This window comes from Oryza glaberrima, chromosome 2 (genome assembly GCF_000147395.1).
Source record: "Oryza glaberrima chromosome 2, OglaRS2, whole genome shotgun sequence".
Classification (NCBI taxonomy): Eukaryota; Viridiplantae; Streptophyta; class Magnoliopsida; order Poales; family Poaceae; genus Oryza; species Oryza glaberrima.
This window is the reverse complement of record NC_068327.1, coordinates 3,370,775-3,385,528: the sequence shown is the minus strand read 5'-3', so window position 1 is coordinate 3,385,528 and position 14,754 is coordinate 3,370,775. Positions and strand designations below refer to the sequence as shown.

The window sequence follows — 14,754 nt, the reverse complement described above, 5'->3', positions numbered from 1 at the left end:
CTACAATCTGATTACACCATTACGTTCGTTGCAATTAAATCTTTACAACAAGATCTTACATTATTATATTACGATGAAAAAAATATTTATATTTATAAATTACTTTTATTATATACGTAAGTTACTTTTATCATATATATATATATATATATATATATATATATATATATATATATATATATATATATATATATATATATATATATATATATATAAGTTACTTTTATATTTGACTAAATTACTTCTATACATTCATAATGCTCTAAGTTGATTAATTTTATTATTGTTTTTAGTTAATTTTATATTTTGTGGACTTTATAAATTTTCTCTACACTTTACTTGTGAATTTGCTCTACATAGTATCTTACTTCAGCTCACTCACAATATAATTATTTCTACTAAAGAGAGTTACTCCCTCTGTTTTATAACGTAAGTCATTTTAGCATTACACACGTTCATATAAATGTTAACGAATCTAGACATAGTTCTAAATTAAAGTTACTTTTTTTTTGTTATAAGTTACTTCTATAATATATGTAAATTACTTTTAAGCTTTACTGAATTTACTTTTATATATCTAAGAAGTAACTTAGTGAAATCTAAAAATAATTTAGACATATCATAAAAGTAATTTATGATTTTTCATCAAAATATAATCATGTGAGATCTTGTTGTAAAGATTTAATTGTTACGAACACGACGGTGTAATCGGATTATAAATCGGATGAGTAATTTAAGAGAAACTTCGCTAAGAAGAAAAAAATACATAGATATTGAGTGTACTAGTAGCTTTTCTTAGAAAGAAGGGTGTTTCTCTTAATCACTATCCAGCTAGTATTTTTGGTGTAGTTGTGTCCTTCATAGAAACTATAACAAATTATTACTTAGGTAATAGGTCAAATAACCGTGAATTACAAAATCATACCTTAATTAAGAAAAAAATATTTAGAATATCCCCTTAAGACAAAGATAACACTTACCGCTAAACTTCTATATATAACTAGCGAGAATCTCATAGCCATTGTTTTCCACAGCAGCTTATAAGTTCTATATAGTTTTTTTTTTTTGAACGACTCGTATGAGACGGTGCGAAGTTCTATTGATAGAGCAGGAAAAAATTACAAGATTACAACCCTGGAGGGTCGTAACCAGGAAAAATGAAAAAATATACCACCATCCATACATCGACAGCGTCAATACACAAGCCACACGTGTTCTATATAGTTATATAGTTATAGTCTTACTCAAATGAGAAAACTTCATCTTCGAAATCAGTGGCAGATCATTGTGCTTATTGAATTTCGCTCACGCCATCATCTGCGACTTACGTCGATCCAAAACGAAAGATAAACATCAGAGAGTAACTAAGCTCTAAATCAGGGATCTTGTCACCACGCACCAAAGCCGCTGAAGCCGATCCGATGAGGACGTCGTTGCCACAGACTCCACACCCTGTTGTCGTTCCCGTCGTCGCTATCGACGCCTACACGCACGAATTAAGGTCACCACCAAATGTGCCGTGCGACCTCCCTCTCAAGCAAACACCACTCCATGCATGCTTCGTTCACCTTTAATTGGTGGCCACGAACCGATCGACAGGTCTTCGTATCTGCTTTCCCAACAAATTTCACCAAATCCATCTTGTAAAAAGACAACTCCGAGGTGAGTGAATTTTGTAGGCTATTAATAACATCATTGTTGCTCATGTACAGCGGTAATAGATGAGATGCATTTACTAGTGCAGTGGTAATTGGGCGTATGGTATCAACCCTAAGCTCACGTGTTCAATCTCTAACACGATAATAATTTCCGCTTAAAAAAAATATTTGGAGAGACGTTAATTTGTTAATTTCTCTCTCTTCATTAATAACATCATTGTTGTTCATGTACAATGGCAATAGATGAGATGCACTTACTAGTGCAGTGGTAATTGGGTGTGTGGTATCAAATCTGAGCTCACGTGTTTAATCTCTAACACGATCGTAATTTCTGCTTAAAAAATGTTTGGAGAGACATTAATTTGTTAATTTCTCCCTCCAAATCTTTTTTTTAGCGGCAACAGATTAGTACATGACAGTTTGATAATCGTTCAGCAGCAAGACGACGGTGCCGAGCGACGCGAGGAAGAGCGCCGCCGTGGAAGCAACCAGGACGGCCGTGCTGCACGCCGGAGAGACGATCCGGTGGTGCCCACCAAGATCACCGGCCGCGTGCCGGAGGAGCAGGAGGCCGGCGGCCGAAAGGAAGGCGGCGAGAGCCAAGATCACGGTGGCCGCCTCAACAAGCTCCACAGGAGCGACGCCCATCTCGCAGCACCGCCGCCGCCCTCGCCGCCGCGGTGCCACTGCCCGGCCGTCGCCGGCGCCGTGGAGGAAGAAGAAGAGGTTGGTCAGCTCGACGGCCGCCGCGGCGGCGACGGCGAGCGCTGCCGTCGACGACGTCGTCCCCACGGCACCCTCCTTCTTCTCCTCCTCTTCGGCCGGCGGCGGCGGTGGCGCCACCGCGACGCAACTCCGGCCGACCTCCACGTCGTCGACCTCGACTCCATGGCCATCACCAGCCAAGGCAGCCATGGCGGTCGACATTGCCATAGGAAACTGAATCGAATCGAAGGCAGTAAAGCTCACGAGCTGAGATCCACCAGCTCGATCGATCACATTGCCATTTTAATCTAAAGGAAGCAAGCTGAAGCAAACTGAACAAATATAGGAGATGACTGACTTAGCTTAGGCAGTGAGTCGATTTAATGGTTGACGAACACGTGCGTCAACTCGGTGGTCAATGGTCAACGCTGTAGGCCTAGCTTATTTTGTGCTTCTTTCACCACCTCAGTCATCCCAGTGGTGTTCTTCAAATCATTTTGTCTGTTGCCCTTGTAGACACGGTAATGATTATCTGGGAAAACTACTCTATCCGTCCCATAATATAGCAATCTAGGATTGGACGAGATATTTCATCGTTGTCCTATGAAATGTCTCGTCCGGTCCTAGATTGCTATATTATGGGACGGAGGGAGTAGACCAGTAGCTATTTTACATTTTTATTAAGAAACACAGTACGGACGTAAATGTTCACAACGTACGATGCTATCCCTATGAACACACGTATATGTTATCCTTATGAACACATTCAAAAGACTAAACCGATATATCTTAAAATTAACAAAGTCACTACGGGTATCTCGCTATTGATGGATACGTCGCATATCACTAAAATAATAATTAATCATAAATGTGAGCACCCATATCTTAAAACTCATGTGGGCTAGTTTTACTACAAGAAACCTAATCGGTCGAGTTACGGTTACTTTGCAACTATTTTACATTTAGGGTTACGACACCTTACAGCTCGCAATTTCGCAACTTAGCTTTTGTATACACACCGCATCTAAAATCTACACCATCAGTTCTAGAATAAATTTATTTTTAGCCTCTTTCGTTTGCCCAAAATAAGTTCATTTATGAGTAATTATTGTATTGGACTTTATGAAAATAAGGAATGATTTTATTGAGAATAGATAAAGTGAGAAATAGTCGTATTGAGATTTAATAAAATGAGGATATTATAGTCTTATTGATTTCGTATTGCTATGTTTGGAATGGGTGAAACATGAACTTATTTGGACCGAGGGAGTATGATGCACGTGCGGGCCGCACGTATTGGGCCGGAATGGGATCGTGACAGACGTGCGGCCCAACTAGTTGGGCTGGAACGTGATGGCGACAGGCAGTGGGCTGTGTGGCCCAGTTAGTACGTAGGCTGGGCCTGGGCAGGAAATGTCGTACTTCATACCTTAAGTAATGCAAAATTAATCTATTGCCAATTTTACCTCGAGCTGTCCGTTTCTAACCACCGTTTACATTCTATATCTTCGGTAACAACCGCCGCCGTTGGATCAAGATCCAACGCCCAGGAACAACAGCAGAATTTATCTCCCCATATCTGTAATAAGAAATTTTAAACCGAGAGATAATTACCCTAAACCCTTCTATAAAATCTCACCAGAAACAAAGTAAAAAAAATACAAACCATTGGAGAAGCGTGCGAAGCTAGCGATGGCCGAGGCCCAGAACGGCGCCGCGGCGGCGCCGCCGCCCGCCGACCACGCCATCGCCGCCGCCGTTCCTGCGCCGCCGCCGACTGATCCGCGAGACCAGATGGTGATCATGCTGCAGCAGCTGGGCATGGGGAACCTCGTGTGCAAGCTCCGGAAGCAGGTGGACGCGTCGGACGCGAAGCCGAACCAGTCGCGGCTGCAGCTGACGTACCAGCTCGCGCGCGGCCTCCTCGAGAGCGGCGACCTCACCGACGGCGAGAAGCGGCTCATCCACGGCGGCGGCGGCGACAACGACCTCTCCAAGAAGAAGAAGAAGAGCTCCGGCCTGAAGCTCGACGGGTACGACCGCCATGGCCGGAGGTACGGGCCGATGAGGTTCGGCAGGGTGGGCAGCGTGGACGGCAAGAACGGCAACGGCCTGTACCGGCTCAAGAGCTTCGGCAGGTTCGTCGCCGCCAATGGCCTCAGGGCCGGCCACACGGTGGTCGCCTGGGTGTTCCGGCTGCCGCCGCCGCCGCCGCCGGAGGAGGAGGAGGAGGAGGAGGAGGATGCTCCGGCGAGGTTGGCGGTGATGCTGCTCGACTACCCTTCGTGCGATCCGGAGATGGTGGAGGCGATGGTGGAGTGGGAAGACGAGGCGAGCAAGAAGTTTGGCGCCGCGAGTGGTATTGTCAAGATATCTAATGCAGGCAACTAACATACACACACAACAACAAAAGTGTGTTAGATTATTATTGTTAGAGATTTTGAAATTTTCCAAGCGAAATAGTAATTAGGAGTATAAAATAGATTTTCGATCTGTTTGTTCCCGAATTTTCGTTGCGTCATATTGATTGCTACAACCTACAATATATCCCATCTTCTTTGTGTACATGATAGCTCGAAATTAAAGAAAACCAGTATATCCATCTTCTAGAAGATGTTATCACAATAATTGAAGAAAACGAATAAAATCTAGATTGTTTGATCAAGATATGCAATCAAATTTATATTAACTAATAGTTGTTGTACTATAAAAGTTATTATTATATTTGTACTATCTATAGGAACAAAAGTTATGAGCTATATATCAAATCAATCATACTCTCCAAAATGCGTATATATAGGAAAAAATATACATAGAAATAGGAGACAATAGTTGTCTATAAAAAAATCTATGTCAACAAGCCCTGTGCAAAATTGTACGGGAAAATTGTCTACTTGTTACAAAGTAGTGCTACAATTATAAATATATTTTCGCCTCTGCATCATCGATCGCTGCCAGCCCAACGTACACCTTTGTGTTGGAACCCCTCATGGATGATGCTGGCATATAGGTCCAACCTCTAAGAGATTAGATGTAGGTTCTATAGATTTTTAACACTATTTATTTTATTATTGTAATGTCACGTAAGCGTTAGTATTCTCCATGTTATATGAGTGCCACAAAAAATTATAAATTATTTGGAGGGAGTAACCTATAGATGATTAGTATCTGTATCCCTCTTTGTTGGATAAACGCTCAACCACAACACCATTCTGCTGCTCAGCCTAATTGTTCCTCGCTTCACCGTCTTGAAGCTGTTTCTTTATTAAGACAAACGTTGGGTATGAGAGGATGGCTCTCACATCGAATTTTATTAGGAAGGATGGAACCTAGGCCGGCTAGCCAACTACTCATGTGGTGCTAGTCGGAAGACTCCTGAACGTTTCTTGAAGCTGTTTATTTATAGACTCTAGCTCATTGTTCTTATGAGAAAATTTCCAAGAACCACCTTTTTGATGGTTTGGTCCTATATAACACGTCGACCAGGAGAGAAAATTTATCATAAGAACGATGAGAGAGAGGACCAAACCACCATTGTCCAAATCGGTTAGAGAGGCAAGGTGATTTCATAGATAAGGAAGTCTTTATACTCCCTCATTCCTTAAATGTTTGACGCCGTTGACTTTATTAAACATATTTGACCGTTAGTCTTATTCAAAAACTTTTGTGAAATATGTAAAACTATATGTATACATAAAAATATATTTAACAATAAATCAAATGATAGGAAAAGAATTAATAATTACTTAAATTTTTTGAATAAGACGAACGGTCAAATATTTTTAAAAAAGTTAACGGTGTTAAACATTTTGGGATGGAGGGAGTATTTTGTTTTGTTCATGAGGATTACGAATCAGGCATTACTGGAGGGACTCAAAGTGAACTTTTCCATTAAAAGGCCAAATAGAATCTCACCGTTTTTACTGGCCGGCCCAACTAAACTACCCAGATCGAGCCCGCTAGATTGGAGAAAAATTGGAGATCACTGTCCAAAAAGGAAAACGGAAAGGCTCGATCAGATCGATCTATATATGCCCAAAGAAATATTTGCAGGAAACTAACGCGGCAAATTAGCGCTCCTATTGTATTTTTACCGGTCCAAAGACTCCAAGGTAACTATAATAAGTTGTTCTCCAATAAAATGGTGAAAGTAACAGCAACGGAGTCGACGATATAACCTAAGAATGTTTTTAATTTGTGGTTTTCAATAAATATTTACATTTCATGCATCGGTATATCTTGCTACGTTTGTTATTAGGAACAACCTTCTCACATTCCAGATAGGCAACGGAGCTGAGGCACACTAGCTACTTCTGCCATTCATAATTAAAACGTCGACAGATTAGTTAACAACACCGAATACATTGGCGCCTAAAATGCATATATACATACATAGGCAAACAATCTTTTCCTATGCTCATTTGCAGGTTCCGTGTATCAGCAGTAACAACAACAACGTACAGTACAGCCGATTTAACACACTCATCCGATCCAAAATCCACAGCAACAATTACTGATTAATTATATGCATGGTCTGATTTGGCAATAATAGGTAGGAGTACCAAAATTTATTCATAAACACGGTGGTAGATCCATGAAAAAATAACAAGGAATCTGAACAAACTAATTAAATAAAATTATAACCCTCTTCTCATATACGTATGGCAAAATAAAAAATTTAGTGGAGGTTTCGTAGAACTCTCATAGTCCTGGTACTAACAGTAGAGGCTTGAGCCCCCGCCACCCCCAAAGTAGATCTGCCCCTGCATACATATACACGGTAATTCTTCACAGTACATATGTATAAGCAGCCATTCAATCCATAGTACATACTTGAAAAAAACTTCCTGAAAGTTGTTAAGCAGATTAGCGAAGAGTAGCTTAGTATAGCTAGACGGATCGTAGGTTAATTAATGATCATAAGCTTCAAGCTAGCCTTATTAATTGTTTTAAGAGGGAGATCATGAATGACTCCCTTCCGGTCTTCCGGATCATGGCTCGGTCCGACTGACCAGCAGTATAGTGGCAGGACTCTCGCCGTGAGAAGGAAGTAGAGCATAAGACAATACAATTAATATGTAAATTTATACTGTTCAATTGCAAATGAATCCATTTTAAGATGGCTGGTTAGCAAAAACCATCTTTTCATGCGCTAAAATGGTATCGGAGTAATTTGTTCCATCGTAATTAATAACATGCATGAAGCCCTCTGGCTGTGTGTGTCATGCGCGCTTTGCTTGCAACGTTTGCACCTAACAGTTAACAATATCAACTTCTGGGGAATGGGAATGACATGCATAGCGGCCGCAGAAACCATTTTGCACCAGCTAGCTTATTTGAAAATTTTCTACTATCACTAGGATTGAAATCTGTCATGCATTTCATAAAGTGTAAAACTCTAAAATGATGGTTTTCATGCATTCAGTAAGAAACTAATTAAGAACGTGGTCATGAAATAAGTTGTGTGCTAGCTGTTGTTCCTCAATTGATGTGTGTATTGCCTGATGATCTATTTGTTTCAGATAGAAAAACAATAATATTAATCCGTAGCATCATTTTAGCTGTTGCTAGACCATCCATAAACTGAGCATTTGCAACACACACACACAAGCATTCCATAAACTGTAAAACTCTAAAATGATAATTTTCGTGCATCTAGTAAGAACGTGGTCACACACATAAAAACCATAAAAGAGAGATGGATTATTGTACACATAAACGTTCTGTGTTAGCTAGTGAAAATTGAGGCATGAATGACAAATCTTCAAGTGAAGCACGGGCTATATATCTGCCTATGCGTTCGTCCTTTTTTTAATGTGGTTTCATAAATGTTGCTAAGAAATCTTAATGATCAGGGAGTATCATGCAAAATAAACTTGATGAAAAAAATCACCTCAAAAGACAACATTGTGCTACAGCCACTGGACTAAACTGACACCTCCCAACTGTGTAACCAAAGTAATTAATGTCCTAGTATAAGCATAGCAGTTCAGTACTATTGCAAAGGAATAGTGGGATATATAGTGGATACCCTATATATGTTACAAAAACTAGCCTTATACTTCTTACTCCCTCCGTCTAAATGTTTAACGCCGTTGACTTTTTAAAACATATTTGACCGTTCGTCTTATTCAAAAACTTTTATGAAATATGTAAAACTATATGTATACATAAAAGTATATTTAACAATAAATCAAATGATAGAAAAGAAATTAATAATTACTTAAATTTTTTGAATAAGATGAAAGGTCAAATATGTTTAAAAAAGTCAACGGCGTCAAATATTTAGGGACGGAGGGAGTATCTTATTAATGGTAAGATAGACACACTACAACAATATAGTAATAACCGGGTGCAAATTATATAGTGAAACAATTAAAGTAGGGTACTGATCAGGCAAAACTGGATAAAATTAAGTAGAAATTAATTAACCAAAGTAACAAATAAGGGGCATTAAAACATTACTCACCAGCATCGTGCATTTTACATACCATATGCTGCATTTTCTTGCATTCCCTGCTCTTGATCTGCATGGTGCACAATTAAGCAAGCCAGCTTTTCATACTCCCTCCTTCATCCCATGAAAAACAAACTGCTCATGTTCAGATTCGTAGTATTATGATGTATATCTCATAATAGGTTTGTTTTTTATAAGCCAATGGAGAGAGTATATATCTCTGATGAGTATGCATGTAGGAACCATGCTTCTGTTTACATATATACTCCCTCCTTCCCTAAATGTTTGACACCGTTGACTTTTTTAAACATGTTTGACCGTTCATTTTATTCAAAAACTTTTGTGATATGTGTAAAACTATATGTATACATAAAAGTATATTTAACAATAAATCAAATGATAGAAAAAGAATTAACAATTACTTAAATTTTTTGAATAAGACAAATGGTCAAACATTTTTAAAAAAGTCAACGGCGTCAAATATTTTGGGATGGAGGTAGTATATCCAGACGGCCGGTACACGACCGGACATATGCTCCTATATGTTTGCTTTTGCATATTCTCATCGATCTCATAGAAAATTCAATTGCAAATATCAGCTCATGCTTGTTTCATGTTGTTTGTACTATATCTGATAACCATATATAATAGGCTTGGCATAGTATCTTCGTTTCCCCCATGAAATTAATGTGGCATATATGCCTGAACAATGCCTGTTTCCACTGCAAATAATTGAATCGATATCAATAATTCTTAAAAAAAATACTGAAAATAAGTTGACATGAGGTATAGACAGTACTCATCAAGCTTAATTTATACACCACAAAATGGTACATACATTTCAAAACAGATGCATTAAGCAGCGGCATAGCACATTTAGAACAGAAAGTTTTTTTAAAAAATGCATGCATCTCTCTAATTACAATTAGATAACACATATAACAACAACAATAATAATTTACCACTACACACAGTACAGAAAAACGCAAGACTCATATAGGCTATTCGAATTGGTCGACGACGAGCGAGCGAGATGCATGGCCAGTAGGCTAGCTGCTGATCAGATCTGATTGGATCGGATCCAAGTACGAGCCCATCCGATCCGTACGTAGAGGGGCTAGATAATCGCCGTGATCCAGGTCTCCAGCGTCGCCGCCGCCGGGCTTCCCGGCGCCGCCATGGCTAGGGTAAGCATGGCGACACCGGCGATGAGGAAAGCGAAGGATAGCATCACGTGGGCGGTGGGGATGGAGAGGTCGGGAACGGCGCCGACAATGAAGGAGGCGGCTCCCCACGTGAGGAGGATGACGGCGGCGCGGATGCTGCGGCTGCGGGAGATGGGGATCGGATCCACGGCCGCCGCGGCGGCGTATTCGGCGGCCGCATCGCCGCCGCGCTCCAGTTCGACCAGGGGTGCGCCGCCGTAGGCGTTGCCGCGGCCGTCCATGGCAGCGCTAGATAGCTTCTGAGGCTTGGTGTGGGCAGACGGCGGCGGCGGCGGCGACTGGCAGTGTGCTAGGGTTTGCAAGGGCTTTTGGTTATTTGACGAATTTTGTGCTCGTATATTATTCTTTCCCGCGATTAAATAAGGGAAAACTAAATTAAATACTACCTCCGTCCCATAATAAGTGCAGCCGTGGATATCCGTGTCCAACGTTTGACTGTCCGTCTTATTTGAAAAATTTATGAAAAAAATTAAAAAATTTAGTCATACATAAAGCACTATTCATATTTTATCATCTAATAGCAATAAAAATACTAATCATAAAAAATTCAAATAAGACGAATGGTCAAACGTTAAACGTAAATAGTGTAAAACTACACTTATTTTGGGACGGAGGGAGTAAGGTAAAGGAGCAACGAAAGCACGACGAAATTTCTCAAATTATTACAGCTGATTATGATGCGTTGTTATTATGTAACGGTAAGTAGTAAAATTAAATGGATGAAAGGGTGAAGAATTAAAAGGCTCCCCATATCCTAATGCACACGCTGTCGTACTGTAGCATAAGGCCCATTTGCAACTTTGGGTCCATATTTTGCTGGACCAGGCTCCGGCCCTACAAAAGCCCACACTCAAAACATGACCATATGGGCTGAAATATGGGCCTCTATTTACAAGAGGCTTTCTAATATCATGGGCCATTTTAGAGGGGACACTGCAGTTTGCAATGGCCTCTATTAGATTTGAGTAGGTGGGAGCAGTGGTCAGAACTCAAATACAGTAAATAACAGCAATCTTAGATCGTGGGAGATCAAATAATCATCCATCAAGAACAAAAAAAAAATAAATAAAAAGCGTCGAAAAGAGAGAGCCAAAAGAAGGTCAGGAGGGGCTTATATTAACTAATTAACCACTCACCAATTAAGCACCTACTGTGATGAGGATCAAACTGAGCGAAATCCCATTCAGTTGGCTCTCTAATCAACCATGCACCGATCGATCTTCACCAAAGTATATATACCCTTTGAGAATTAAGCTGAAATAAATATAGCTGGCCGCCTGCTGTTCTTCATGCCCAGCTCTCGCTAGCTATCTGGGAGAAGCAAGAAAATCAAACAAAGTACTTCAGATTAAAACAAGAACCATATTAGTTATCTCCTGTAAGCTCTAGATCAGCTCATCCTAATGAAGAAGGCATAGTCCTACACACATAGAGCTTACAGAGAATGAATTAATTGAGCAAATTAAGCTCTGCTATAGCTGTCGATCTGATAGGCGAACGAGAAGATAAATACCTACAGTACGTAGCTGCTCTGCCTGCAGCAAGCTCTGCTAGCTGCTCACCGTAGCATATGCCATATATACGGACATCATCGCAGATTCGCCGGCGGCAAGTCGGCCGGCGCCGGACGACCACCGGACGACAGTTGCAGGGTATAGATCCCGGTAGCTAAGACCATATAGGAGATTAGCTCTCTTGCAGGTTAGACACGTTGACCCGGATAGAGGCCAGTATATATAGCACAAACTGTAGGCAAACTGTAGTAACATGTCTGCCTCAAGCAAGGTCCTACTCCCTCCCTCCGTTTCATAATGCAAGTCATTCTAACATTTCTTATATTCATATTGATGTTAAGAATATAGACATATATATCTATTTAGATTCATTGACATTAATATAAATGTGAAAAATGTTAGAATGACTTATATTATGAAACGGAGGAAGTAGCATATAAGGATTGGAAAAACTAGCTTGAAACCAATATAAACAGACGACTTGGTTTTGTTTTACAACACGGATTTCTAGCTAGACCGTTCAATCAGATCATCGATCGTGCTCCAGCTGGAGCATCAAACATTATTTAATAGGTGGTTGCTTTTATTTAATTGATACTATTACTAGTACATGAGAGGTACAGATTATTTTTTTTCTTAGAGTTATATATCGAAGAGAACGTAGTGACGGGTGAACGCTCCAACACCACCCAGGTCTGTATATTGAATGGCTCGTCGCGATGACGCGATCTGAAACGACCAATAGGGTGAGGGAGCGCGACGACGAAGAACAGGACAGTTTTAATTTGGTGAATGCAAGGTAGACTACGGCAACTTCAAATCGAAGACAAATTGTTTGAACGGTACGGGTGAAAATGTTGGTTTTTATACTGTGATTTTTGTCCTGAGACTAGAGGACAATGACATGTTCCTAATTTAATTTGTACTGATCTTGGCTGGCCCGGCCAGCTAGCTACACTGATCTACGGGGCAGCTAAGAGGCCGGCCCAACGTACTTCGGATGGTCCGTATTTTAATCTTGAAAATTCTAGCCTAAAACAGTTTATTTTGGTACTCCCTCCTTCCCTAAATATTTGATGCCGTTGACTTTTTTAAACATGTTTGACCGTTCGTCTTATTCAAAAACTTTTATGAAATATGTAAAACTATATGTATATATAAAATTATATTTAACAAAAAATCAAATGATAGAAAAAGAATTAATAATTACTTAAATTTTTTGAATAAGACAAGCGGTCAAACATTTAAAAAAAGTCAACGGCGTCAAACGTTTTGGGATGGAGGGAGTATATCACTGACAAATTATTTTGGAGTTTCCTTTGTACATTTAGCAAATAAAGTAAAATTTCAAATGGTCATATAGCAATTTGGCGGTCTCGCCATGTATTTAATTTGCGGTGTCACGATCACTAATTACTGCACTAAGATCAACCCTTTCCTCAACGAACAACAACTAACCGAGACCACGCAAACAACACAACCACGAGACCGGCCGGAACACTGGTAGTAGCTATGTTGATTGCATTCATGCATGCATGCGTCGATCGATATGATCCGTCACATGATCACACAAACTTCACAAGTCTCCTGCCAAAACCATCGACACTACTTCCTGTCTGCAACTGCAAACTGTGGTGGTGTGTGTATCTATATAATACGTTCAGACTATCAGAGAGATCCAAGCAAACCAAATCTTGCAACACAATACCGACGACGTTCAGTATATACACAGATGGCGCGCAAGGGCACGGCGCCGGCAGCAGCAGCAGCAACGTTGCTGCTCCTCTCATGCGCCGTCGCGGCGAGCCACACCGCCGCTGCTGCAGCGGCCGAGGGATCGTCATCGCCGCCGGCCGCGCCGCAGCCGGGGATGCCGAGGACGGCGACGGCCGGTGGTGGGATGGGGACGGTTAGAGTACATGATAGTTAGAGTCATATTAGAATAGGATTGATTTATGTGGACTCCTTTCATATCTGTAATCCTTCCTTATCTCCTCTCCATGTATTCCTATATATACCGGCCCCCGAGGCTCAATACAATGTGTCCCACGTTACGTAGTATACATCTCTTATACTATCCAATATGGTATCAGAGCGGACGACCTAGGGCCGCCGCCGCTCACGCTTCCGCTCGTCGCCCCCGGGAGGGGATCGATCTCCCGGGGGCGGCCACCGTTTTCGGTTTTTCGTTTCGTTGTTTCACCGTTGCTGTGGAGAATTCAATCTCCTAGCGTCGGGTCGTCGTTCATCTGCGTCGTCGTTTGTCGCCGAGACGGATCGATCTCGGTCTCCTCGGCGGCCGCGTTCTTCATCGTGTCGTCGTCATCGACAAGGGTCAAGCAGCAGCAGTCAGCACTCGCCGCTGATCTGGTCGCGCCGTTCCTCGTCGTCCTCTACCACCGCCGGCGCCATCCCCGGGTCCCCAGGTCGTCGCCAACACGCCGCCGTCCCCGACCTCCACTACGCCGCCAGCCACCGTCGACGCCGCCGCCGCCGACGTCGACCATGGTCGTTGCGGCGTCATCGGCGCGGCACAGGGTACGGGGGACCCGTCCCTGCCGGCTCCTCCTGCCTACGCCCGCAGGCCGCTGGTTCACCATCGGCGCCCCCTCCATCATCCACGATGCCGCTGTGTCTCCTCACGGGATTTGGAGGTCGTCGTCGTTGCGGTCGATCCCATCTAGCCGAGCGCCGGCCTCGCCTTTGTCGCCTCCACCGCCCCTGACGCCGGGCTTCCTCGACTCCGGATCGGCACCGGCATCGGCATCCTGCTACCTCTGCTTCACGACAACAGGAGGCTGGACTCTGTTCTCTGCTCAGTTTGTTTCCCTCTCCTGTCAACTTGTGCCTCTGCTGCTTTGCATCTACACGGGAGGAGGGGGACAGAAAGGTGCAGAGAAACTATGCCTGTTGACTTGGTCATGGATGCATGCGATGAAGGCATGTGGCGATCTTGTGCTACTGTGCAGTTGCTGCATGTAGCGATCACGTGCGACTGTGGTGCGGAGTGCTAGTGCATTGCTTGCTGCTGCTGTATTTTTTTTCCCGTTTAGAAAATGGGTTTGCGTCGCCCACCGCCTCGTCGACATTCGCACGTCTCCAACATCGGCATCTACTCTGCTTCGACTTCATCATTCTACCTCGTGCATATTTGGCTTGATCACCCGTTCCAGTGCCAGGCTACAACGACTTCT

General features: G+C 42.2%; 1 long non-coding RNA gene across 1 annotated transcript; it reads right to left on the bottom strand.

Moving 5' to 3' along the window:
* Window positions 1–6,726: 6,726 nt before the first annotated feature.
* Window positions 6,727–11,763, bottom strand: LOC127764752 (uncharacterized). The gene is made up of 4 exons (XR_008015941.1): window positions 11,560–11,763; window positions 11,183–11,357; window positions 8,833–9,542; window positions 6,727–7,126 (listed from the first exon to the last, which is right to left on the bottom strand). It is a non-coding gene; the product is annotated as an uncharacterized LOC127764752 (long non-coding RNA).
* Window positions 11,764–14,754: the final 2,991 nt, after the last annotated feature.